A 26,178-nucleotide genomic window follows, 5' to 3' on the forward strand; every position below is an offset into this window, starting at 1 on the left:
ATGGTCAGCTGGTCCGAAGAAGCAGAGTCAGCCTTCCAAGAAATGAAGGGAGCGCTTTGTAAGCAACCCGTTTTGGTGGCCCCAGACTTTAAACGTGAATTTGTCCTCCAGACAGATGCCTCAGATGTCGGGGTAGGAGCTGTCCTTTCCCAAGAGATACGTGGGGAGGAGCATCCTGTTCTCTACTTGAGTAGGAAGTTGACTTCTTGTGAGAGAAATTACTCAGTTGTAGAGAAGGAGTGTTTGGCCATAAAATGGGCAGTGGACACATTACGGTACTACCTGGTGGGACGGAAGTTTAGGTTAATATCCGACCATGCCCCACTCAGGTGGATGAGGGAAACCAAGGGCAAGAATGCTAGGGTCACCCGCTGGTTCTTAGCCCTACAAGACTTCAGCTTCCATGTAGAGCATAGGGCCGGGAAGCTACATGGGAATGCCGATGCCCTCTCCAGAATCCCTTGCCTGGTAGGTGAAAGTGCCAAGCCCCACGGCTTTAGGCAGAGGGGGGAGGTATGTGGCAGGGCTAAGGGTCGTGTAATCGATGGGAGATATGTGTCTCATAAATGACTTGTCTCTATAATGTAAGGCAGAAGTAAAGCATAACAGATATTGTTATTGTTTTTGTTGAAGGACCTGTGGTGAGGTCACAGTCAGGTGACCAGTCAGCTGCTGGGAACGTGGGTGTGGCTACAGCCTTATAATGTGGCCTGCTCCTGAACCAAGGAGTTGTGTGTGGGGAGGACTAAGCCTCCCATGTGTGCTGAGACTCCTGCTCTGAGTCTACAACTATGGACATTGTGTTATTTTGCCTGAGCTAAATGGCTATTTGTTTGCTGTTACGTTGCCTTGTACGTTTATGCCGTGAATAAACTGCAAGCACTGTGGAAGAACCTGTCTCACATTTGTCTCCCGCTGCACCTAAGCGAGCCACATCCCCACAATATATATATATATATATATTTTACATTCAACACATTAGCCGGATGATGGGACTACTACTGTCCCATCATTGGCTAATGTGTCAATCACTGTCAGTGTAGCAGGCATCGCCCGATGGGACTTGTAGTCCCATCGGACGATGCCTGCACACACACACAAGACCACCGGCAGGCCCGCAGAGACCACCGGCAGCTGGCACAGGCCCCCGGCAGCCGGCACAGACCACCGACAGCCGCACAGGCCCCCGAGAGGCCCGTACAGACCACCAGCAGCCGGCACAGACCACCGACAGCCGGCACAGGCTCCCGAGAGGCCCGTACAGACCACCGGCAGGCCCGCACTGACCGCGCATCATGATGCGCCCAGACCGCGCATCATGATGACATCATTTAATCAGCCAATCACAGCCAAGCCAATAGTTAACATGCCTACATGCCTAACAGGATGTGCCCACACTTCTGAGGATTCGCATTGGCTGAATCAAATCGAGCGGGCTCATTGCATTATGGGAACTTCCGATTCCGGTATCCAATATAGAAAAAATATCGGTACTCGGTATCGGAATTCCGATACAGCGAATATCGGCCGATACCCGATATTTGCAGTATCGGAATGCTCAACACTAGTGTGGATGCCATTTTTTGTTTGGTCTTTTTCTTCTCCTTGTTTTGCCAGCAGTGGAGAATGTCAGTGTTGAAGCTGAAAAATGAAGTGTATTGGCTGACAAACATTTCCCCCTGGGGGTTATACATCAACATACTGTCTAAAAAATTTGGTTACGAGCATTATAAACACCCTCTAAAACAATAATGTTGATATTGTGTCAAGGACCACGGTCACTCTAGTGACATAGTGGTGGTGGATGAAGAGACGTGGAGGAGGGCCTCTTAAACATCTGTTCCTTTCCATTACAAAGGAGCGGGTCTCCTATACTTACAAAGTCCATGCACTAAGTGTGTGAGCTGACAAACATTTACCCCTGGGGGTATACATGAACATACTGTATAACAATTTTTTTTACGGACATCATAAACACCCTTTAAAAAAATTATGTGGGTTTTGCATCACGGACCACGGACACCCTGGTGATATAGTGGTGGAGGATGAGGATGAGGCGAAGGAGGAAGACAACAGCAAATTGTCAAAATCAGGAAGCGTATACCCATGTGTGAGTGTGAAGAGGTGCCTGGGAATAGAGCTCTCAAAAAAAGACACTGGATTTGAGATTAAGTTACGCAGCTATCATTTGGTGGTGTTGAGAAGTCTTTCCCAATCCAGCCCTTTCTCATTTTTATAAGAGTCAGTCTGACAGGCAGATGCGCTTATCAGTTATAATTCCACCAGCGGCACAAAAACCCGCTCAGACAAAATGCTAGCGGCAGGGTAGGCCAGGACCTCCATGGCACAGAGAGCCAGTCCATGCCACATGTCCAGCTTGGATACCCAATAATTAAAAGGCACAGAGGAATCACGGAGGACGTTGGTACAGTCAGCAAGGTACTCCTCTCAGCATCTTCTAAAACTTTACACTTCTTGTGAAAGTATCCCACGCCTCAGGACCAGTTTGATGAGAGAGTCTGAGAAAAGTCTCCCATAACTTTGCCAGTGTTCCCCTGCCTCTGCTGGATTGGACTTGTGTCTCTCTCCCTGTACTCCTTGGTTTTCCAACGAGCTGTGACCTCTGCAGCCAGCGTTTTCAGATGGGAATTTATTTAATAATCCTGTAACAAGGGTCCTGTGGTACAGCACCATATTAGTACACCTGTCTGCCTCTGGAATAAGAGATAGAAAGTTCTCCTTGTAGCGTGGGTCTAGAAGTGTCACCAACCAGTAATGACTGTCACTCAAAAATTTTGAGAACGCGAGGGTCACGGGAAAGGCAGCGTAACATAAACTCAGCCATACGTGCCAGACTGCTAACAGACAAGACTTCCGTGACCTCACCAAGAGGACGACTGACCTTGTTCTCCTCCTCCCCTGCCCTGTCCTCAGGCCATCCACACTGAACAGATGGTATGACAGGTGTGCTTGTAGTAACATCTATAGTGCATGAAACTAGCTCCTGTATTTCCTCCTCCTCCTTTTCTTCCTCATTGTCACCCAATCCACATTGGAATGAGATGAGGCTGGGCTGTGTGTAATCACCCTGTATGGTTCCTTGCTCCGTCTCATCATGCTCCAACTGCAATGTATCCTCTTTGATAGAGTTGAGCGAAACGGGTCCGCCAAATTCAGAATCCGCTGACTTTGGCTAAAGTCAGGTTTCGCCGATCGAAACCTGACCATATCGTGAGGTCGGCCATGTGGTCGCTGACCCGTGCGCCAAAGTCGCGTTACTCGCAATGGTTCCAGCGCCTTTTCTCATCCAATCATCAAGGACGCACACTGTGGGCAACGCAATTACATAGGCAGCAGCCCCCACCATGTTAAAGAAGGGCATTGAAGTGATTGGCTGGCTTTTTGTGGCGTCACAGTGCCTATAAAAGGCCGTGACCGCCGACCGCCATCTAACTTCTGCCGATCTTAGCATAGGGAGAGGTTGCTGCTGCTCGTTCTCAATAGGGAGAGTGTTTAGGCAGGCCAAAAAAAAAATTAATTGCTTCTTCTGATAGCGAATGTCACTGTACAACACAACAGTATAGTGTGCAGTGACAGGGGAGGATATATTTGTGTGCAGAAGCTCTGTTGGTTATTAGGCTGCCTTATAAGGCTCCCTGATAGCTGCATTGCTGTTTGCACACTGCTGTGCAGAGTGCTTTTTTAAAAGCAAAAATCATTTTTTTCCTTTTTTCTGCACAGTAGATACTGAGCGTAAATTTTTCACACACCGTATAGAGGTGTACGCGCCTCACACACTACCGTGTACTGGCTGGTATCACGGACAAATACATGCTATATGTGTGTGACTCCGTAAAAAAATACACGGAGATTAACATGTTTCCATACCTACACCGTATAGAGGTGTCCGATCAACAAACAGTATCGGATATCTGATGTTCTTATTACGGTCACATCTACACAGAGTCAGCGTGTGTGTGACACTCCATAAATACATATACGGACATTTCCATTTCTTTATACAACGTATTGAGCAGTCCGATTCTCTCTGATACAGTACCGTATATCTGCTTGTTGGATTATGGTGAAATACGTGCTGGGTCAGCGTCTGTGACTTACACAGCTGTATGCTACTCATACAGTACCATTTCTCTGCTGGTATTTTTGGTACATTTTCCCAAACATGAGGAAGTCTGGTGGAAGGGGCCACGGACATGGGCGGGGGGGCGCAGCTGGTACTGATGGTGGTGGTGGTGCATCGGCTGGTTCTGGCAAAAGCACAATAGCAGCTAGGGCAGGAGGTGTTGAGCCTGCATCATCATCTGGCACAAAAGGCCTTTAAGGTTCCCTTTTCTGGGAGTAGGTAAACCGCTTTTAAAGCCGGAGCATCAGGAACAGGTTTTGGCTTACATTGCCGAACCAGCCTGCAGCTCTATTGCCTCCTCTTCTGAAGTTACAAAAACTTCAAGCACAGAGTCGTCAGTGCAGGCCTCTGGTCAGGAACAACACCTTTCGTTGTGTCCTTCACCCACACCAAAAGTGAAGGATGCTGCGGCACACACTTCAGATTACTCCATGGAGTTCTTTTCACATACCATTCCTGGGTTATCAAGTCAAATCCAGAATTCCCAAGTCCAAAAGATGAATCTGACATGGAGTGCACTGATGCACAGCCACTGCAAGATGAATCTGCTGGTACATTCACCCACTGCACTACATTGTCCTCGCAGTGTATTGAGCCCGAATCAGACCCTGATGAAACTCAGGTTCCCCTTCCTGCATACTATACCACCTTACACGGTGACACAGAGGAAGGTAAATAGGAAGATGCAGATGACATTGAAGATGAGGTCATGGATGACCCAGTTGTTGATCCGGATTGGAATCTATTGGGGGAAGAGGGTATTGGTGACAATAGGTCAGAACAGGAGAAGGATCCGCGGTAGGCATCATCATCGCAGCAGCGGTTATCCGGCAGGCCCATAGCTGTCAAAAAACTTGGCAAGAAGACTAAAAGAGTTGCAGGACAGCTTGGCCAGACGGTCAAATTAGCACAGCGTGCAAGCCCTAAAAATTCTTACCATAGTAGGAAGAGTGCAGTGTGGCACTTTTTTGAACAAAATCCTACTGATGACGTAAAGGTTATCTATAAGAAGTGCCGAAGGACCTTTAGCAGAGGGAAAAATGTAAGAAATTTGAATACCAGTTGCATGCTTAGACATTTAACCAATATGCACTTGCAAGCGTGGACGGACTACAAAAGCTCAGGTAGCACATGTGCACCTGCTCCAAATGAAGTTAGCTGGCAACGCTCCATCACTTTCCCCACTGTAAGGCCACCGCTAAGCACACCACCATCAAGAAATGTTGAGGTGTTGTCGCTAGGCCAAACCAGTCAGGCAATCACAATATTTTCGTGAGGAAACACTGAAGCTAGGCCATCAACACCCTCACCAACCCCTTCTCAGTCCATCATGTCCAAAGCTAGTTCCCCCATATGCAGCTCTCAAGTCCAGCTCACCCTAACAGACACTCTGAGTAGGACAAGAAAGTACTCATCCTCTCATCCACATACACTGGCTTTGAATGCCTACATTGCCAAACTGATCTCATTAGAGATGATGCCCTTCCATTTGGTAGAAAGTGAAGCTTTCCGAGAGCTCATGGCCTACACTGTCCCACGCTATGACCTACCGAGTCAGCACTTCTTTTCTCGAAAAGCCATCCCTGCCCTCCACCGGCATGTGAAAGACTGCATTGTCCATGCACTAAAACAATCAGTGAGTGGAAAGGTGCACCTCACAACAGATGCATGGACCAGTAGGCATGGCCAGAGCCATTATGTGTCCATCACTGCACACTGGGTTAATGTGATGGATGCAGGCTCCACAGGGGACAGCGGCGGTGGAACAGTGCTGCCTAGCCCACGGTATAGGAAACAGTTGGCTGTAGGCGTTTGACCCTCCTCTTCCTCCAGAAGAGAAAGTTCATGGACAGAGCGCAGTCACACGAGAACTCCATCCACATCAGTCAGTGTTGCACACGAGATGTCCCACTATCGAACAGCTAGTGGTAAGCGGCAGCAGGCTGTTTTAAAAATGATGCCTTTGGGCAACAGTAGACACACCGTGGAGGTACTGGCCGACTACTTGCATTGACAAACTGAGTCATGGCTGGGCAGTCTACATCTTGAGCCAGGGAAGGTAGTCAGTGATAATGGGCAGAATTTTGAGGCAGTCATAGCAAAACTCACACACATACGTTGCCTGGCTCACACCTTGAACCTGGTGGTGCAGTGCTTCCTAAATAATTATCCGGAGTTAACAGCCCTGCTCCATAAGGTGCGAAGACAGTGCTCGCACATCCGTCGCTCAAACGTCCACTCCAGTCGTATGCAGAAGCTGCAGCGATCACTCAACCTCCCCAAGCACCACCTAATCATAGACGTTGCTACAAGATGGAACTCCACCATGCACATGGTTGAGAGGCTGTGCGAACAGAGGCAGGCTGTAATGCATTTATGGGAGGATACACGGGCAGACAGATTGAGGGCAGACAAGGAATTGTCGAGTGTGCAGTGGTTAAAGACCTCTGTAAAGTCCTTCAGTGTTTTGAGGAATGCACATGGCTAGTAAGCGCAGACAATGCCTGTTATGAATGGGTCACCGAGGAGAAAAAAGCAAAACAGCTAAGCCACAGAAAACCAGAGTGGTTGGTAACTATGCAGATTGCAGATCCCTGATCTTACCACACAACTAGCAGTAGCCGTGGAGAGTGCCTACGATGAACCTAGACGCCTTGTCACGGCCGGAGGACTACATAAGCCTAAAGCAAGAAAAGGGAAAACTGCCCCAGAGCAGACCCCAAAGGAATAGATAGCCCCCACACATGTATTGACGGTGAAACAAGATGAAGGCACAAACACAGGCAGGAAAATAGGCTGAGCAAATGATGGGGCCCAAACTAACTAGACAGGAAAGGAAAGGGAAGACACTGTCTGCAACCTGCAAAAAACCCTACAAAAATAATGTCCAACACTTCTGATAGCAAAATTAACCCTGAAGTCACTAGACTTCTCCCACTATATCAGCACTCTGAAATATTCTAAGACAGAGCAAAAAGAGACCGAACTAGTAAGGGACAAAAAGCCAATTGGCAAAATACTGATAAATAAAAGTGGAAATTCAGCTCAGCCCCCTGCCGGGGCTGGCAGACCACACAAAAAGCTGAATAGACCAACAAAATCAAGTGTGAACATTAGCAGAAAAACTTAGCTTTAGATGACTGGAACAGAGCTGAAAACCAAGAGCTGACAAGCCAGAAGGAATCACCAGCAACTGAGTAGGGCGTCGGCTGTCTTAAATCCAATCTGAGAATCCTGAGATCCAATCATCATCCTCATTCTCAGGTGACAGATCTCCACCGATCAAACCAGCCGCACCACCTCCCATCACCACCAGAGGGAGTCCAGAAGGGGAACTCACAACTGGTGAACCCGAGAATGAACTCACAACAGATGCCATCATAAGCATGAGCATACCACTTGTGCGTCTGCTCATGCAAACTTTGACGCACATCAAGGATCAGGCGTCTGCAGCTGAGGAGCAACAGGAGGAGGAGGGGGGAAGCCTTGATGACAGTCAGCCATTGTCTGGTCAGGGACCTGGCATGGACGAGGTGGAGGAAGAAGAGGAAGATGAGGAGGAGGAGGATGAGGGGATGATTATTTTGGGGAGGAGGATGCTTCTCAGGTGGCAAGAGAGCATGTGGGCGTGCCAAGATCAGGTACAGGGTTTGTGCGTGACTGGAAGGATGTGGATTTGCCAGAAAGTGATCCTCCACCCACCACTGCCAGTGCAGCATTGATACCTGGAACATTGGCCCACATGTGTGACTATGCCTTGCAGATCCTAAAAAGGGACCCCCGCATTGCCAAAATGATAAGGGATGACGACTACTGGTTGGTCAGCATCCTCGATCCACGCTATAAAGGCAAATTTCCACAACATCATGCCACAGGAGAACCTAGAGCTAATATTGGCTAACAAACAAGCAACTCTGGTAAACAGGTTGTTTGAGGCATTCCCAGCACACAGCAGCGGAGCTGGTTCTCCCATGAGCAGTAGTGGGCAAAATGGAAGAGGTGTTCGTGGTGCACACAGCCGAACTGACGTTGGAGACAGGAGTTTCCTCACCATGTTGTGGTCTGATTTCTCAAGTCCTGTGCACACAACAGCTAATACAAAATCGATTGCAAGTGACAGGAGACAGCAGTTGTCAACTATGGTTACAAACTACTTCTCCTCCCATATCGAGGTTCTCCCTCACAGGTCATTCCCTTTTAATTATTGGGCCTCAAAACTGGACACATGGCCTGAATTGGCACAATATACCTTACAGGAGCTCGCTTGCCCTGCTGGTAGTGTGCTATCTGAAAGAGTCTTCAGTGCTGCTGAATCAATCCTGACAGAAAAAATGACCCGTCTGCCGACCCAAAATGTTGATGATCTAACCTTCATTAAAATGAACCATGCATGGGTTTCAAAAGATTTTGTCCCACCCTCCCCTGATAACACATAGGTTGCAAGAAAAAAGGCTCGCTTTTGTCCTCCTCTTCCTCTTCCTTCTCCAATTCCTCCATTTGCAGCAGCTGAAAGTCCAGCCTACAAATCAACATATGCCATTTTTTAAACCACCCGAAATGGGCTCCCCCCCACCCCAGGCCCGGGGTCAGCACCTGCCGCACCCGGGCAAGTGCTGTTGCCCTGAACAGGTGTGTGGCCTTGGGCAACAGGACTGACACAGGGCCTCTTATAGTACAATACAGTGTCTCTGACGGTGGGGGGGCCCACTCACCATCAAAAACACTGGCTTACTATGGGGGGCCCTGTGCCAGTGCCGTCACCCACGAGTGGGCCCCCCATACTTGCTCAGGGCCACAACACTTGCAATACTTACCTCTCCCTGCTCCTCCGCCGTGACGTCTTCCGTCTTTCCTGACAGTGACATTCAGGTTACATCACGTCTGTATGCCCTCTACCGAAACAGTACAAGTGCAGAGAGCTTTAAAATGGCAATGCTGAGGAGTCCAGAGTAGAGCAGTGCCCAGCGAGGAGAGGTATTTAATTTTTTTAAATGTTGGGAGCATTTTATGGGAAGCAATATACACTGGAGAATGATATATGGGGCCCATTATACACTGGAGCATGATCCATTTGGCCCATCATATACTGGAGCATTCCAAATGGGGACGTCAGACAAATGATTTTTTAGATTTAAATCTGACTGGCATACCTAACAAATCCGTTATTACTCGTACATATCGCAAGGAGACAGCTGGGAACACAATAAACTGTCCAAAAATTCTGCTAATCCTATAACAATGGTGTTACAATTTAGTAATCAGTTTTCCAATATTAAAAAAATAGTTGAGGATAACCTGGCAATTTTAAAAGAAGATCCAGATATTGAAAAAATAATAAAAAAAGGACTAAGGATAGTTTTTTCTCATTGCCTTGAATGCCATCAGGGCCTGGTGATTTGTCAATTTTAATCTTACTAAGGCGGTTCTCCACTTCTTCCTGGGTTAGGCAGGTAATACTTAATGGGGAGTTTACATTATCACCCTGCATTTCCCCTGACAAATCCTTTTCCTGTGTGAACACTGTTGAGAAAAAAGTATTTAAAACATTTGCTTTTCCCACATCGCTCTCTATGATTTCACCCTCATTGTTCTTTAAAGGGCCAACACCAACAATTTTAATCTTTTTACTGTTTATATAAATAAAGAATAGTTTGGGGTTTGTTTTACTTTCCTTAGCAATGAGTCTCTCAGTTTCCATTTTTGCTAAATGTATTTGTTTTTTACACATTTTATTTTTTTCTCTATAACTTTTTAATGCTTCTTCATTGCCTTCTTGTTTTAGCTTCCTAAATGCCTTGTTCTTGTTATTTATTGCCCTTTTTACATCCTTATTTAGCCACATTGGTGTTCCTAGCCCTTTTATTTCTGTACGGTATGGCTAGCCAGCAGTGGGTGTGTAAAACTGATTTAAATATTTCCCATTTATTTTCTGTGCTCCTATTTTTGAGGACATTGGCCCAATCAATTCGGAGAAGGTCCTCTCTAAGCTGATCAAACTTTGCTTTCCTGAAATTCAGCGTTTTTGTAACCCCCTTCCAGGGCACCTTACTGAAGGACAAGTGGAATTGTATTATATTGTGGTCACTGTTCCCTAGGTGCCCATCGACTCGTACTTCTGCTATTCTATCTGGCCTGTTGCTTAAAATTAAGTCCAGAAGGGCTGTCCCTCTAGTTGGGCCCTGCACAAGTTGTGACAGATAATTATCCTTGGTCACTGACAGAAATTGGTTTCCTTTCTGAGATACACAGGTTTCAGCTTCCCAGTCTATGTCGGGGTAGTTGAAGTCCCCCATAATAATCACCTCATTGTGATTTGCTGCTTTGTCTATTTGTTTCACTAATACATTTTCAGTGGTTTCTGTTATATTTGGTGGCTTATAACAAAACCCTATTAGGATTTTATTACTTTTCCCTCCTTGTATCTCCACCCATAGAGACTCCACCTCTTCATTTCCATCTTGTATATCTTCTCTTAGTGTGGGCTTTAAACTGGACTTTATATATAGACAGACTCCACCCCCTTTCCTTTTTTTACGATCCCTCCTAAACAAATCATATCCTTGCAAGTTAGCCACCCAGTCATAGCTGTCGTCTAACCATGTCTCAGTTATTCCTACTATGTCGTATTTTTCCTCATACATTACCAACTCCAGATCTTCAATCTTATTGGTCAGGCTTCTTGCGTTGGTCAGCATGCAGGAAAGAAGTTTTGCTTCCTTTTTCTTAGCTTCCTTCTGAGTACCCTGTCTTGGGTCCTCTGTACCACATCTAGTATCCTTGATTAGTTTTTCCTTCTGCTGCATGTTCTTGTCTGCTGTTTTTCCTCCCATCCCCTCTTCTTCTAGTTTAAAGCCCTCCTGATGAGTGTGGCAAGTCTTTTGGCGAATGTGTGTTTCCCAGGATTTGTGAGGTGTATCCCATCTCTTGCGAGAAGTCCATCATAGAGGTAATTCACGCCATGGTCCAAGAATCCAAATCCTTGCTGCCTGCACCACCGTCGTAGCCAGTTGTTCACCTCTAGTATCCTATTCCATCTTCTGATGCCATGGCCATCGACTGGGAGGATTGATGAGAAAACAACCTGTACGTTCCGTTCCTTTATTTTCTTCCCCAGAATTTCAAAGTCTTCGCATATAGTTGGTAGGTCATTTCTTGCTGTGTCGTTTGTGCCTACATGTATCAGTAGGAAAGGGTAGTCGTCCTTGGATTTGAGGATAGTTGGTATACTGTTGGCCACATCCTTGATTTTTGCTCCTGGGAGGCAGCATACTTCTCGTGCGGTTTTGTCCAGCCTGCAGATAGTTGCCTCCGTGCCTCTTAGTATTGAGTCGCCCACAACTACCACTCTTCTTTTCTTTCTGGATGCACTGCTTGTTGCTCGTGAGTGTTTTTGAGTGTCATTTGTTTCCGCTTTTGTTGACAGAGAAACTTTTGTTGATAGTGTGTCTTCTCTTGTAGATACGGTATCATCCTGAGCTGTGCCATTTTCGTTCTCCAGCATGAGGGCTTCATATTGGTTGCTAAGCTGTGTGGGTGATGATGACTATTTGATGCGTTTGCTTCTTTTCGTTACATGGCTCCACTTTTCAGCCTCTGTATGTGCTCTTTTCTCACTTTCCAAATCCTGAATGGTTGCTTCTGCCTCATCTAAGAAGTCCTCATGTTCTTTAATTACCTTCAATGTTGCTATTCTTTCTTCCAGTCCCTGCACCTTTTCTTCTAAGAGGGCAACAAGTTTGCACTTCTGACAGGTAAAGTTGAGTTTTTGGGCCGGAAGATCCGTAAACATGTAGCATGTGTTGCAGGTGACCATGTGGATTTTCTTCTCTCCCATATTGCTGATGCAGGCTTTGATGGGTGGAAACTCGCGCGCCGTTAGGTGTGTGGTTTTGCGATGTCCTCAAACAGGAGACCCGACAAGTCCCAGCGATCGATCAGCTTAAGGCGACTCTTCTCCTCTTCCCAGAATGCACCGGAAATATACAGTTGAGCTTCCTGCTTCTCCAATCCCAGGTTTTGCGATGTCCTCAAACATCGAGACCCGGCAAGTCCCAGCGATCGATCAGCTTAAGGCGACTCTTCTCCTCTTCCCAGAATGCACTGGAAATATGCAGATGAGCTTCCTGCTTCTCCAATCCCTGGTTTTGCGATGTCCTCAAACAGCGAGACCTGGCAAGTCCCAGCGATCGATCAGCTTAAGACGACTCTTCTCCTCTTCCCAGAATGCACCGGAAATATGCAGATGAGCTTCCTGCTTCTCCAATCCCTGGTTTTGTGATGTCCTCAAACAGCGAGACCCGGCAAGTCCCAGCGATCGATCAGCTTAAGGCGACTCTTCTCCTCTTCCCAGAATGCACCGGAAATATGCAGATGAGCTTCCTGCTTCTCCAATCTCTGGTTTTGCGATGTCCTGAAACAGCGAGACCTGGCAAGTCCCAGTGATCGATCAGCTTAAGGCGACTCTTCTCCTCTTCCCAGAATGCACCGGAAATATGCAGATGAGCTTCCTGCTTCTCCAATCCCTGGTTTTGTGATGTCCTCAAACAGCGAGACCCGGCAAGTCCCAGCGATCGATCAGCTTAAGGCGACTCTTCTCCTCTTCCCAGAATGCACCGGAAAGAAGCAGATGAGCTTCCTGCTTCTCCAATCCCTGGTTTTGTGATGTCCCCAAACAGCGAGACCCGACAAGTCCCAGCGATCGATCAGCTTAAGGCGACTGGTTTTGCGATGTCCTCAAACAGCGGGACCCGGCAAGTCCCAGCGATCGATCAGATTAAGGCGACTCTTCTCCTCTTCCCAGAATGACATCCATGTCCACTCCTCTTCTGCTCACAAATTCTTTCCAAGATATGCAGTGTAGAATTCCAGCTGCAAACACTGCTGAAGCACGGCATGGGCAGCGGAAGCTGTAGCTGACTTTCTAAAATGGGCTCACAGGCGGCGCACTTTCACAAGCAGATCCGTCAGCTCCGGATAGCTTTTGAGAAACCGTTAAACAAGGTTAAGCACATGGGCCAGTCATGGTACGTGTTTGAGCTCGTCTCGCCTCAAAGCCGCCACCAGGTTCCGGTCATTGTCACACACGACAATGCCTAGTTGTAGGTTCATCAGTATCAGCCATAGATCAGCCTGCTCTTTCAGAGCACAAAAGTGTCCACAAATCTTCAGCATTGTGTGGTTTATCACCTAAGCATATTAGCTTCAGTACAGCCTGTTGCCGCTTGGCTGAGGCAGTGCTTCCAAATTGTGACTGATGTGGTCATTTCGGAGATGGAGGCTGAAGAGAAGTAGGAGGAGGTACAGAAGCTGTAGACTGTGGGGGCAACCCTGATTGCCATAGGGCCCGCAATCCTAGGTGTTGGGAGGACGTGTTCCATCCCAAGGTCCGACTGGGTCCTGGCTTGCACTATGTTAACTCAGTGTGCCATCAGCGAGATGTACCGTCCCTGCTCACAAGCACTTGTCCGCTGGTCTGTGGTTATGTGGACTTTCATAGCAGCTGCATTGTTGAGGGCACGGTTAATGTTGTGAGACACGTGCTTGTGTGCGCACTGGGAGAAATAGTGGCGGCTGGGGACCAAGTACCGAGGGACGGCCACCGCCATCATGTTGCAGAAATCTTCCGTCTCCACAAGCCTTAAAGGCAACATTTTGAGCGCAAGCAGATGAGAAATATATGAATTTAGTAGTGTGGCCAGTGGGGCGTTGGCTGCATATTTGCACTTGCGCTCCAAGGACAGGGGCAACTGAACGCTGCGCTGGTACAAGGACGTGAACGTGCTTGATGATGGTGCTAGTTGAGTGTGGGCAATGACAGATGTAGGGCAGGAGCCATATTAGCATGCACCATGGACAGGGGATTGGCTTTCACGCACAACAGCTGAAGAAACAGTGGTGTCACCCACAGACACTGGTCGTGGACCCTGGGATTGGGCCCACAAAGTCGGGTGCTTTGCTGCCATGTGCCTGTTCATGCTGGTGGTGGTCAGGCTGGTAGTTTTACTACCCCTGCTGATCCTGGCCTGGCATGTGGTGCAAATGGCCTTTTTGGAGTTATCGGCAGTCTTTAAAAACAACGGGACTCGGGAAGACATAATAGTTGGACTGGCAGCTTCCATCGTGTTGGTGTTACGGGGAACGGTTGCCCGCCTTCTGTCTGCGGCCACCACACTGCTTCCTCCTGCCTGTTGTGGTGCTATGCCTCCCTCCCCCTGTGTGCTACTGCCCTCGCTCTGCATGTCCTCCTGCCAGAACGAGTCAGTTATCATGTCATCTACCACCTCATCTTCCACTTTCGCACCATGGTCCTCCTCCTGACTTTCTGGCAATTGTGTCTCATCATCGTCCACCTCTTATGACACGTTCCCACCATCACCGTCGTGTGACCGTGGCTGCTCAAATATTTGGGCATAGCTACATGCTATCTTCTCTTGCCCCACTTCAAGTGGACCGGGCCAGAGTCCCGAATCTATAAATGGAAAAGTGAACAGATCTTCAGAGTGTCCAAACGTGGGATCAGTTGTCTCTGGGCACTCAGCATGGTGGGAGGATGGGGGATCAAGGTGAGGAATATACGGTCCAGACTCACGGCTACTCAGACTTGACTGTGTGGAAGGCAGGGTGGTGGTGGTGGCAAAGTGACTGGAAGCATTATCCACTATCCAACCAACAACCTTTTGACACTGCTCTGGGTTCAATAGTGGTGTGCTGCTGCAGTCCCCTAGTAATTGGGACAGGAAGGTTGGGTGAGAAGATGTGGGTGTTTGTTGTGGCACAATTTCATCTTGCCCACGGCCTCCGCCTCGGCCTCTGCATGTACCATCGCCTTGCCCATTTTAAATGGAGGACAATATTTTGCACGGTCGGTCACTACAAATGGCTGAGTTTAAAATAGCTGGCCTGTAGGTAACTATTTCTTTTGTCAGCAAACTGGTGTCAATAACTTGTATAAGACGCTCCAGCAGAATTTGACAGTAAATTTTGCACAATTATTTTTGTATACCCCAATGTATGTTTTGGGAACAAAAACAAAAATGAAGTGACTTGAAAAAAGATTTTCAAAATATTGAATTTTTATTGCTCCGTACACAATATTAACTCAGAATTTTTACAGAAATATTAGGCACAGTAAAAATTGAGGCTGAAAAAATCTACCAAAATTATAGTAAAAACACAATTCATTCTTTTCTCTGAAAAATTGACATAGGCTAGACCTCTTTAGACCATAAGTAAAGTGCTATGGCTGTAAACAATATATAGATTAAAGTGCATAGTGCAAAAAAATAAATGTGAAAAAATATACATAATTCCTTTAAAGCCCGTGCACTATTAGACATGTACCACTAGGTGGCATTGCTGCCATAACATAATGCTATATAAAGTAATAGCTATGAGTAAACTTGAAAATGAAAAGAAATATGCTGCTTCTATCTCACAAAAGGCACAAAATATCAGGAAGATGACAACATAGTTCATAGAGACAATCCAACAATTAATTAAATAACCAGCCTCACATGTACTATATCATTATTCAAATGCATGAAAAAGTTTTGCAAACATAGTGGTTTAAATTCATTGGGGTCATAAGGGTATGAATCAAGAATTTTTACCTGACCAAATAGAGTGCCAGTGGGAGATTCTTTGGAGCCTCCAGCCCCGATGCGCACGTTTTTACCGGCTTGCTTCTTCGGGGGACAGTAGCCTAGAAATGGCAGCATTTTCTGCACACTCAGATGTGATCACTGTGACTGCCAAACCCCTGTTTAAAATAACTGGATTTTCACGCTGTAATATTTAAAGGGTCTGGCTGTATTCTGCAATGCCAACAAGCAAATGGAGCAAAAAAAGTGGTCTCTAGATTGCTTTTGAAGAAAATAATCAGGAATAAGATGCAAAAAAAATTATTCCTGGCCACTGATACCTGGGACTATGTATATAAATATCTGTAATAGGCAGCAGCAGCAGACAGTAATGGAATGGACCCTCGTGCGGTATGCAATGAAGTATGCCACATACAATGCCTGATAGGGAACAGGGGTAATCCACCAAAAGAGGATCAAAATGGCCATAAAATTCTAAATTTTGTATTGAATCATTATTAGCAGAGTTGCAAGTAAGGACAGACAAAGGGTAAAATTGACACACATTCAGTTAAACATGCAGGGGCATGGTGAACCCCATGGGCAGCTCATATCATCAAATCTATAGGGGTACAAGAACATTACCCAGCACAGTAGTAGGGTGAGATAATGCCAAAGGACAATCATTGTCAATAAAAAACATAGTATCACATGGCCGGTTATTACCTCATAGATTGCACCCAAACAGCCCAGCAGTACGCCTGCCCACCCCAATGCACATTTCAAATTGAGCTCCTTCTTCTGGAGGCGCTACATCTCCAGTAGGCGTGAAGTTTATATATATTGTGTCCCGGAAGTAGATAACAGAGGTGAGTGTTGCATTGTCATAGACACCCCCGCGTGACCCAGCGATCGCACCAACAGACAGCCGGTGCCAAAAACATTTGGGCTCCACGTGATCCGATGCCAGGCGCACAGCTGACACGGAAGCCACGGCGAGCTGTGAGAGAAGGACAATGCATGCGCACATGAGAGTGGCAACAAAACCGCCATCATGAAGGCTGGCAGTATCATTGGCAAAATAGAATACTTGATGGACACAAAAATATAATGGAACCATGTATTCGCCCATCTCTGAAGCACCCCAAATATCTGCACCACACAGTGGCCGACGCCAGGATCATGCAGGACCCCACGTGAACCTGCGCTGGGCACGGATACAGAAAACACTGAGTGCAACAGAGAGTGTCTAGCGCATGCGCAAACAGACCACATAGTACAAAGATACATTTTAGAAGCTGACAAAATAGAGTAAACCCAAGATTAATGTGCATATGTATGCACACTTATATGTATTCACCCATAAAAGATATGGAAAGGTTAAAGGTAAGCACCATTATAATGAATGGCTATGAGTTGTCATAAGTGATCACTGTATATTATATAATACAAAAAGATGCATTACAAATATAGTAACAGGGCCACAATATTTTAGTAGTATTAGTAATCATATCAACATATTGTCACGTTTCCGCCAGACTTAGGGCCTGCTGTTCCGGTCGCGGCCACTAGGAGGCGCCGGACCGCCACTTTATCGTCAGACTCAGGGACGGCTGTTCCTGCCTCGGCCACTGGAAGGGGCCGTGGTTCTGTCACGTCAGGCTCAGAGCCTACTGTCCCGGCTTTAGCCTCTAGGAGGCGCCGGTCTGTCACGTCGCCGTTAAATTCTGGGTCTGCTGCTCCTGTCGCGGTCACTAGGAGGCGCCATGGCTCGCCCGGGAGTTATGGTGCTGACAGAGTAAGGGCACCTGCGCAGGCATCTGGTGGACGCAGGCTCCACCCCTCTGTCAGTCATCAAGAGGTTACTGCATCTCCATCTGGCCTGGTCCTGGGGGCGGTACTGATGACATCATCAGTCCAGGAACCTATGAGGGGTGACCTGATCCCTGAAATACCTTGGGACTGGTCTTGCAAGCCGCCGGATATATTCTTGGTTCCCCTGTGTGTTGCTGTGTGAATTACTTTCTGACTGACTGACTTTGGCCTGGACTTCTGACTCTCCTTCTGCCTAACGATTCTGTACCTCTGCGACTCTCCTGGTTTATGACTTTCGGCCTGAATCTGACTCTGCTTCTGCCTAACGATTCTGTACCTCTGCTACTCTCCTGGTTTATGACTTTCGGCCTGAATCTGACTCTGCTTCTGCCTAACGATTCTGTACCTCTGCTACTCTCCTGGTTTATGACTCTTGGCCTGAATCTGACTCTGCTTCTGTCTACCATTTTTGTACCATTGCTGCCCGACTGGTTTAGACCCGCATATCTCCACGTTTGTGTCCTGTATTGGAACACCTTTCTGACGACCGTCCTGCTCTGGTCACTGCTCCTACTCAGACAGCGCCTCCTGGGCTCTGCTATAAATCCAGATCCCTGTATAGGGGTAAAGGGTATCAGTGTTTCTCGGGGTGTTGCCTGGCTGCAGCCCAGACCTGCAGGCGGACGTCACACATATATTATTTATGACCTATCATGACAACAACAGATGATAATGGAGTGGATAGTGAAATGTAAACAGATGGATAGTCTCCAGCATGTACATTAAGTAGAGATAAAAACTGAGTTAATGTCCATAAATATCCAAGGTGTAGACACGGGAAACGCTTGATGGGCACGTAGTATATGCGTGTAACCTAAAATACATATACATTAATTAATGATAGAAAAAAGACACTAAAAAATGATAAAAACAACATAAAAAACTGTATGGATGTCACATTGTAAAGTATGCAGCAGAATGGTGATCACAAAAAAGGGGCAAAACTAAGTTCTCATTTAGGCCCCGTGGATGGATAGTCTGGAGGGTCCATATCCACCTAGCCTCTAGTCTGGCAAGGTGCTGGAATAGTCCCCCCTCCCCCTACAAATTTCAATTTCCAAAAGTTCAATGCCCCTAACCCTCAAAAGTGCACTGTCGCAGCTATGAAAAGTCTTAAAATGACGCGGCAGTGTTTTCAATGCAGTTGTGTCTGTGTTGCTGCTGCCTGAATACCCAATACATGTTCCCTCACTCGAACTTTTATCTGTCTTGTGGTAAGGCCCACATAGATCAGGCCACAGGAGCATGTCAGATAATAGATGACATAGTGGGAGGAACATGAAATTTGTTTACGTATTCTAAATTGTTTTACCCCTGTCAAATCCATAAATGAGTCACACCAGTCAATATTGGGACAGGCTACACAGTGGCCGCACAGAACACAGCCAAATTTCGGCCTAAAATTATCCAAAATCGTAATTTTCTGTTCACCTGAATAATGGCTTCGAACAAGGTGGTCCCGTAAGTTTTTTGAGCGTCTTTACGTAATGTTGGGTTTGTCTGGTAGAAATTTACTAATTGTTGGATCTGTCTTAAGTATTGGCCAAGATCTTTCCTAAGCAGCTTGTGCCTTATCAGACAGTGAGTGGTAGCAGGTAACAAATCTGACCAATTCATTATTTATGGATTTTTTACTATCTCTCTTTTCATATATCAGACAATTATGAGCAGAGTATTTGGCCCTATGATATGCCCTTTTAAATATACGTCTACTATAGCTGCGCTCCAGACACCGTTTTTTCAATCTTTCTGCTTGTATTTTAAAATCTGTTGAACATATTCGGCGTAACTGAAGAAACTGCCCAATGGAAACTAATCTAATCATGTGTTTCGGATTACAGAAGTAGGCTTCCTGAATATATTAATGTCAAGATCCCTTTTGGGCCCTTTTTAATGATAGAAAACTGCAAAAGAGCAAAAAGGTTTACCCGTCCAGGCCTCCAGACAAATGCACTATCAGGATGCAGTGGACCCATACAAGTTTTTTATTGTGCATTAACATACCAGGCAATTATATGGGTCCACTGCATCCTGTGCATTTGTCTGCAGGCCTGGACGGGTAAACCTTTGTGCTCTTTTGCTGTTTTCTTCTATTATTGGAGGATTTTTAAGTCCTCTTTCTGTGCTATTTCAGTGTTAGGATTTAGTGTTAGGTACCCGTAAACATGGAGACCTTTGGCGCAGGTTACGGGCTCACGTATTTTGGCCAAAATATCAGCTGATACTCCACATTTTTTAATGTGTTTTTCACACTTTATATTCAGGGTTCAGTTTGGCCCATTTGGTCTTGTAAACTGCGGTGTCTGTTCACATGGCATGCATTTTGATAGCGCTGAGCAGCCCGCCTGAGCTAATAGAAGGGTGTCACAACTAGGCTGGCCTGGATGCTGTGCATGGCCATAGAGTGAACAGCGCCGCATACAAGTTTTTTATTGTGCATTAACATACCAGGCAACTGCTCCCTCCATGTATTGGTAGGCTGTGAACAGTTGTTTCGGTATTCTTGCACCTGTGTTGCCATCTTAATTATATGGGTCCACTGCATCCTGAGAGTGCATTTGTCTGGAGGCCTGGACGGGTAAACCTTTTTGCGCTTTTGCTGTTTTCTATTATTGGAGGATTTTTAAGTCCTCTTTCTGTGCTATTTCAGCCCTTTTTAATGATGACATCAAGAAATTCAACCCTATCGGGGTTCTACCTAAAGGTGAGGTGAATGTTACGGTCACTGCTTTTCAAGTCCATCATGAATCTTCCAGGTCCTGATTCGGACCCTTCCAGATCAGAAGGATATCGTCGATATACCACATCCAAAATGGGATGCGGTCCATTGACGCCTGATGATTCCACAGGAAGTGGTCCCTCTCCCACAGTCCCAGGAAAAGATTGGCATAGGAGGGTGCAAATGCAAACATAAGCTAGGTCTGAGCAAGTGCTTACCTAGAGTCACCAACTCATATAAAATCAAACAAATAAAGCAGCACTCTGAATTGCATTACTGCACTAGAAATATGAAAAATTGAAAATGCTTAGCGCATAAATTGGCCAATTCATGTGTACCTGGAAGCCACGTTAAGGCGATTCTTGTTTCCAGGACCTAACCTAATGACCTAAACCTAATGACCTAACGAGATCTAATGACCTAACCTTAATAACCTAAAAAAGACATCAACAAACTGGAGCAAGTTCAGAAAAGAGCGACCAGAATGGTGACCGGTCTGCAAACCCTGTCTTATGAGGAAAGGTTGCAGGATTTGGGAATGTTTAGTTTGCAAAAGAGAAGACTGAGAGGAGACTTAATAGCTGTCTACAAATATCTAAAGGGCTGTCACATTGTAGAAGGATCATCTTTATTCTCATTTGCACAAGGAAAAACTAGAAGCAATGGGATGAAACTGAATGGGAGGAGACACAGATTAGATATTAGAAAAAACTTTTTGACAGTTAGAGTGATCAATGAGTGGAACAGGCTGCCACGAGAAGTGGTGAGTTCTCCTTCAATGGAAGTCTTCAAATAGAGGCTGGACAGACATCTGACTGGGATGATTTAGGGAATCCTGCTTTGAGCAGGGGGTTGGACCAGATGGCTCAGGAGGTCCCTTCTAACTCTACGATTCAATGATTCTATGATTCTAAGGGAAGGGGTGTAAAAGAAATGGTTTCTTCTGGACCATGGCTAGCTGGACTAGTTTTTGTTTCCTACGGAATGAGATTTGTAACTTAGCTTGATAACATACAGATCATATAATCTGTGCAGTTATTCCTAATTCTACATGCACTGAATCATTAGCAACCAAGAGTAAGATAAAGTGGTCTTAGGTCTCTGCCACCTATCGCTGATAAAAATGGATTGCAGGTGAATGAGCCTTGAGTTCTCCTTTATCATAACTGCTGGGACTAGTAAGCCCCCTTCACATGACTGTGTTTCTAGTAAGAGTGGCTTCCGTTTTTTTCATGGATCCCACACGTACCCATTGTAACCAATGGGACTGCTCACATGTCTGTGTTTTTACATGGATCTTGTGTCCTTCTAACCCAAACGGAGACATGTCCGTTTTTTTTACCTGTACTGTGGGTGAACTGGGCCAATACAAGTCTATGGGTCCATGCAAAAAATGTACAGCAAACAAATGGCATCCATGTGCCATCCGTGTGCTATACGTGTTTAAAATTGAAAAAGTATAGGAGAAGCTTTGTAATTTCTATGACAATCCTCTATTAGACTAAAGTGTTCATCTGTATGTGAACTTAAAGCTGGGGTCACACTAACCAATGAGAAATACAGTCCGTATTTTACATGCGTAATATGGAAAAATGTCCCCTAAATAGTGATCCATACGTTATCTGTAATCAAGGTGTGGTCGCGTATTTTGCGCATATAAGCATCCGTATGTAATCTGTATGGCATCCGTATGGCATCCGTACTCTGAGATTTTCTCGCAGGCTTGCAAAATGGACATATAATGGATTCCTATGACAGGTTAAAACCCAAATGAAAGAATAGATATATACACATAGAATATATATATATATACACATACATGTCATTGAGGCACATATATATATATATATTTACATTTCATAGCGTTCTACATAGCAGAATAGCCGCTAATTGAATTGCCAGCTTCTGTAAAATCATTCTAAAACCGACATGAAATAACACATGGTTTACATACAGTAAACCATTTCATTTCATGTATTTTTTATATGTCCCTGACTAATAATTTGATTAGGGTTTGTGTGTGAAATTTGGGACGTCTAGGTGTTAAATTAAGGGGTTAATTCGTTGGAAAAAAATGTGTGGGCTCCCGCGGCAAAATCACAACCAGAGAGGTAAAGCAGGTGAGTGAGGGCAGATTTTAATAGCCTTGAGAGAGACCATTGTTTTTGCCCCCCCCCGGCTACAAAAATCTGACCCTAGACACCCCAGAAAAGGCGCAGCTATAAGATGCGCTTTTTCTGGCACTTATCCTCTCTATTCCTATTGCCCTGTAGCGGTAGGGACCGGTGCTAATGCGACCAGTCCCATGTAAACCACTGCCAGATTAAATTATTTCATCTATGTACAGCTTCCCATGCTCATCAGTTCACCTCAAGTCAGCCAGGGGACTCTGCGCAGCCTCACTGACATTACTGGCTGACCTGAGGTGAACTGATGATCGTGGGAAAAAATGCAAAAACTTTCCCACACTTATTAGTTCATCTCCGGGCAGCCAGGGAGGCTGTGCAAAGATGAAATAATTTATTCTGGCAGTGGTTTACATGGGGCTGGTCGCATTAGCACCATTCCCTATGTAAACCACTTAACCCCTTCTGATGGATTGCAGCAGGGAAGTGACTGAGCAGCGGAGAGGTAAGGATGTGGTTGCTTTTTTGTTTTATTTTTGTTACAGGTCGATGGTTTATTTTTGGATTACCAGAGTAATAAATCTTGTCAAAAACTAGGTGTCTTTATTTCATTAAAATAATTTTTAATTAATGTCTGTGTGTGTTTTTTAACCGTTTAATAGTCTAGGGTTAATAATGGATACGTGTCTAATTGACACCTCTCCATTATTAATCGGCTTAATGTCACCTTCCAAATGCAAGGTGACATTAATCCATTCATATTAACACATTAGCCACCGCTACAGGGCAATGGGAATAGAGAGGCTAAGTGCCAGAATAGGCGCATCTTATAGATGCGCCTTTTCTGGGGTGTCTGGGGGCAGATTTTTGAAGCCAGGGGGGCCAAAAACAGTGGTCCCTCTCAAGGCTATTAAAATCTGCCCTCACTCACCTGCTTTACCTCTGTGGTTGTGACTTTGCCACGGGAGCCCACACATTTTTTTTCCAACGAATTAACCCCTTAATTTAACACCTAGACGTCCCAAATTTTACACATAAACCCTAATCTAATTATTAGTCAGGGACATATAAAAAATACATGGAATGAAATGGTTTACTGTATGTAAACCATGTGTCATTTCATGTCGGGTTTTGGAATGATTTTACAGAAGCCGGCAACTGATTTTGCAGCTATTCTACTGTGTAGAACTTTATGAAATATATATATATATATACTAGCTGAAGAGCCCGGCGTTGCCTGGGCATAGTAACCAACCGTGGTTAGTTATAACAAATTATATTGATTATATTGCACATAAAAACATTTCACATCATATATTCAAAACTACAGATTTGCAACACAAATTAACTAAACGATTACCCAAGTATCCTCTCCTGTGTGATACTTTCTGCTGAGCTGTGTATCTAATCCTATCATGTGTTACTGACTGCTCAGCCGTGTATCTAATCCTATCCTGTGTGATACTGACTGCTGAGCAGTGTATCTAATCCTATCCTGTGTGATACCATCTGCTGAGCCGTGTATCTAACCCTATCCTGTGTGATACTGTCTGCTGAGCAGTGTATCTAATCCTATCCCGTGTGATACTGACTGCTGAGCAGTGTATCTAATCCTATCATGTGTGTTACTGACTGCTCAGATGTGCATCTAATCCTCTCCTGTGTGATACAGACTGCTGAGCCGTGTATCTAATCCTATCCTGTGTGATACTGACTGCTGAGCTGTGTATCTAATCCTATCCTGTGTGATACTGGGCTCCCCCTGCAGTCTGTGTCAGAGGGTGGTCTGTGTTGGCACGGTAATAAATTGTGTTATTTCCAGCTTTACAGAAGGACGATAACACCATAGAAATGATAAGACTAATAGGCCTCAGTTACCACAACTGTCTACAAAGAAAACTGTTGCTGATAGCAACCAATCACAGCTCATTTTTCATCTTTTAAACAGCTCTGGGACAGCGTGGCGAGTTTTGAGTGGTGACTTTTGTGTTTCGACTTTTATGTGGCGAGGTTGGTGTATGTGTGGTGAAATGTGTGCTGAGGGTGGTATATGTGTTGAAGCACGTGGTAGTGTGTGGCGCATTTAGTGTGTGGGCTCATATCCCCGTGTGTGGTGAGTATCCCATGTCAGGGCCCCACCTTAGCAACTGTACGGCATATACTCTTTGGTGCCATCGCTCTCATTCTTTAAGTCCCCCTTGTTCACATCTGGCAGCTGTCAATTTGCCTCCAACACTTTTCCCCCCATATGTAGATAGGGGCAAAATGGATTGGTGAATTAGAACGCTCGGGGTTAAAATTTTGCCTCACAACATAGCCTATGATGCTGTCGGTGTCCAGACATGTGACTTTGCAAAATTTTGTGGTTGTAGCTACGACGGTGCAGATGCCAATACATACACTTTTTCCCCATTATGTAGATAGGGGAAAAATTGTTTGGTGAATTGGAACGCGCGGGGTTAAAATTTCGCCTCACAACATAGCCTATGATGCTCTCGGGGTCCAGACGTGTGACTATGCAAAATTTTGTGGCTGTAGCTGCGATGGTGCGGATGCCAATCCCGAACATACATACATACATACATACACACACATTGAGATTTATATATTAGATGTGTCTCAATGACATGTGTATATATATATATATATATATATAATGTATATGTATTCTATGTGTATATATCTATTCTTTTGTTTCTTTATTAAACCTGTCAGTGTGATTTTACTGTATCGAGCACTGAATTTCCAGCTTTTCTAAAGGACACCGGGTGCGTATTTCTCACAAGTCACACGTGTGGTCCGTGTGTAATCCGTATTTTTTGCGCACTCATAGACTTGCATTGGTGTATTTCGGCCGGAATACGCTGACAATCGCAGCATGCGAGAAATATACGGCTGATGGGAGCTGCCCCATAGAGACTCGTGCGGTATAAGTGAATTAGCAACTTTATTCTTCAGGTCAGTTACAGAGATACCAAATTTATATCTCGTATTTCTGTTTGGCTGCTGTCACACACTGAAAGATGCATATTTTAAGAGCTATAATTTTTCCATATTTAGGCTGACAGAGTCATGTGAGGGCTTGTTTTTTGCGGGATGAGTTGTTGCCATGATGTATCCATATGTCCAAATTTGATAAGAACCAGCCAACCTGGATGTATGGATTTGTCCAAGGTCATAAAGGCGTTAACTATGCATGTATGTTTTTGCACCTGTTTTACTAGTCCAATTTAGCAACTACATACACCACATCTATACTGTGGCCTGCTACCACATATTGTTTTCTGTACATGGTACACAGGTTTATTAATTGGGTTGAAAAGATTGTTAAAAGTTAACTATAATGTTGAACAAAATGTATGGTAAGGCCGGGGTCACACTAGCGATTAAATCGGACGAATGCAATGCGATAAGAAATCGCATTGCATTCGTCCCAATGTTATTCTATGGGGCAGCTCCCATCATGCGATTTTTGATCGGATCCGATCCTCGGACCGAGACAATCGCAGCATGGTGCGATTGTCACCGATTTTTGGATCGGATTTGGCAATGCAAATCTATGGGGGCGAGAAAAAATGGGACTACAAACGGACCAGATGTGTGACTTGCGGTAAAATCGCACCCGGTGTCCTTTAGCAAAAGCCGGCAATTCTTCCAATACAGTAAAATCACACTGACCGGTTAAATAAAGAAAGAATGATTAGATCTAGACACATATATATATATACACTCACT

This window comes from Dendrobates tinctorius, unplaced genomic scaffold (assembly GCF_039654945.1).
Source record: "Dendrobates tinctorius isolate UK_male_01 unplaced genomic scaffold, ASM3965494v1 ptg000103l, whole genome shotgun sequence".
NCBI classification, from domain to species: Eukaryota; Metazoa; Chordata; class Amphibia; order Anura; family Dendrobatidae; genus Dendrobates; species Dendrobates tinctorius.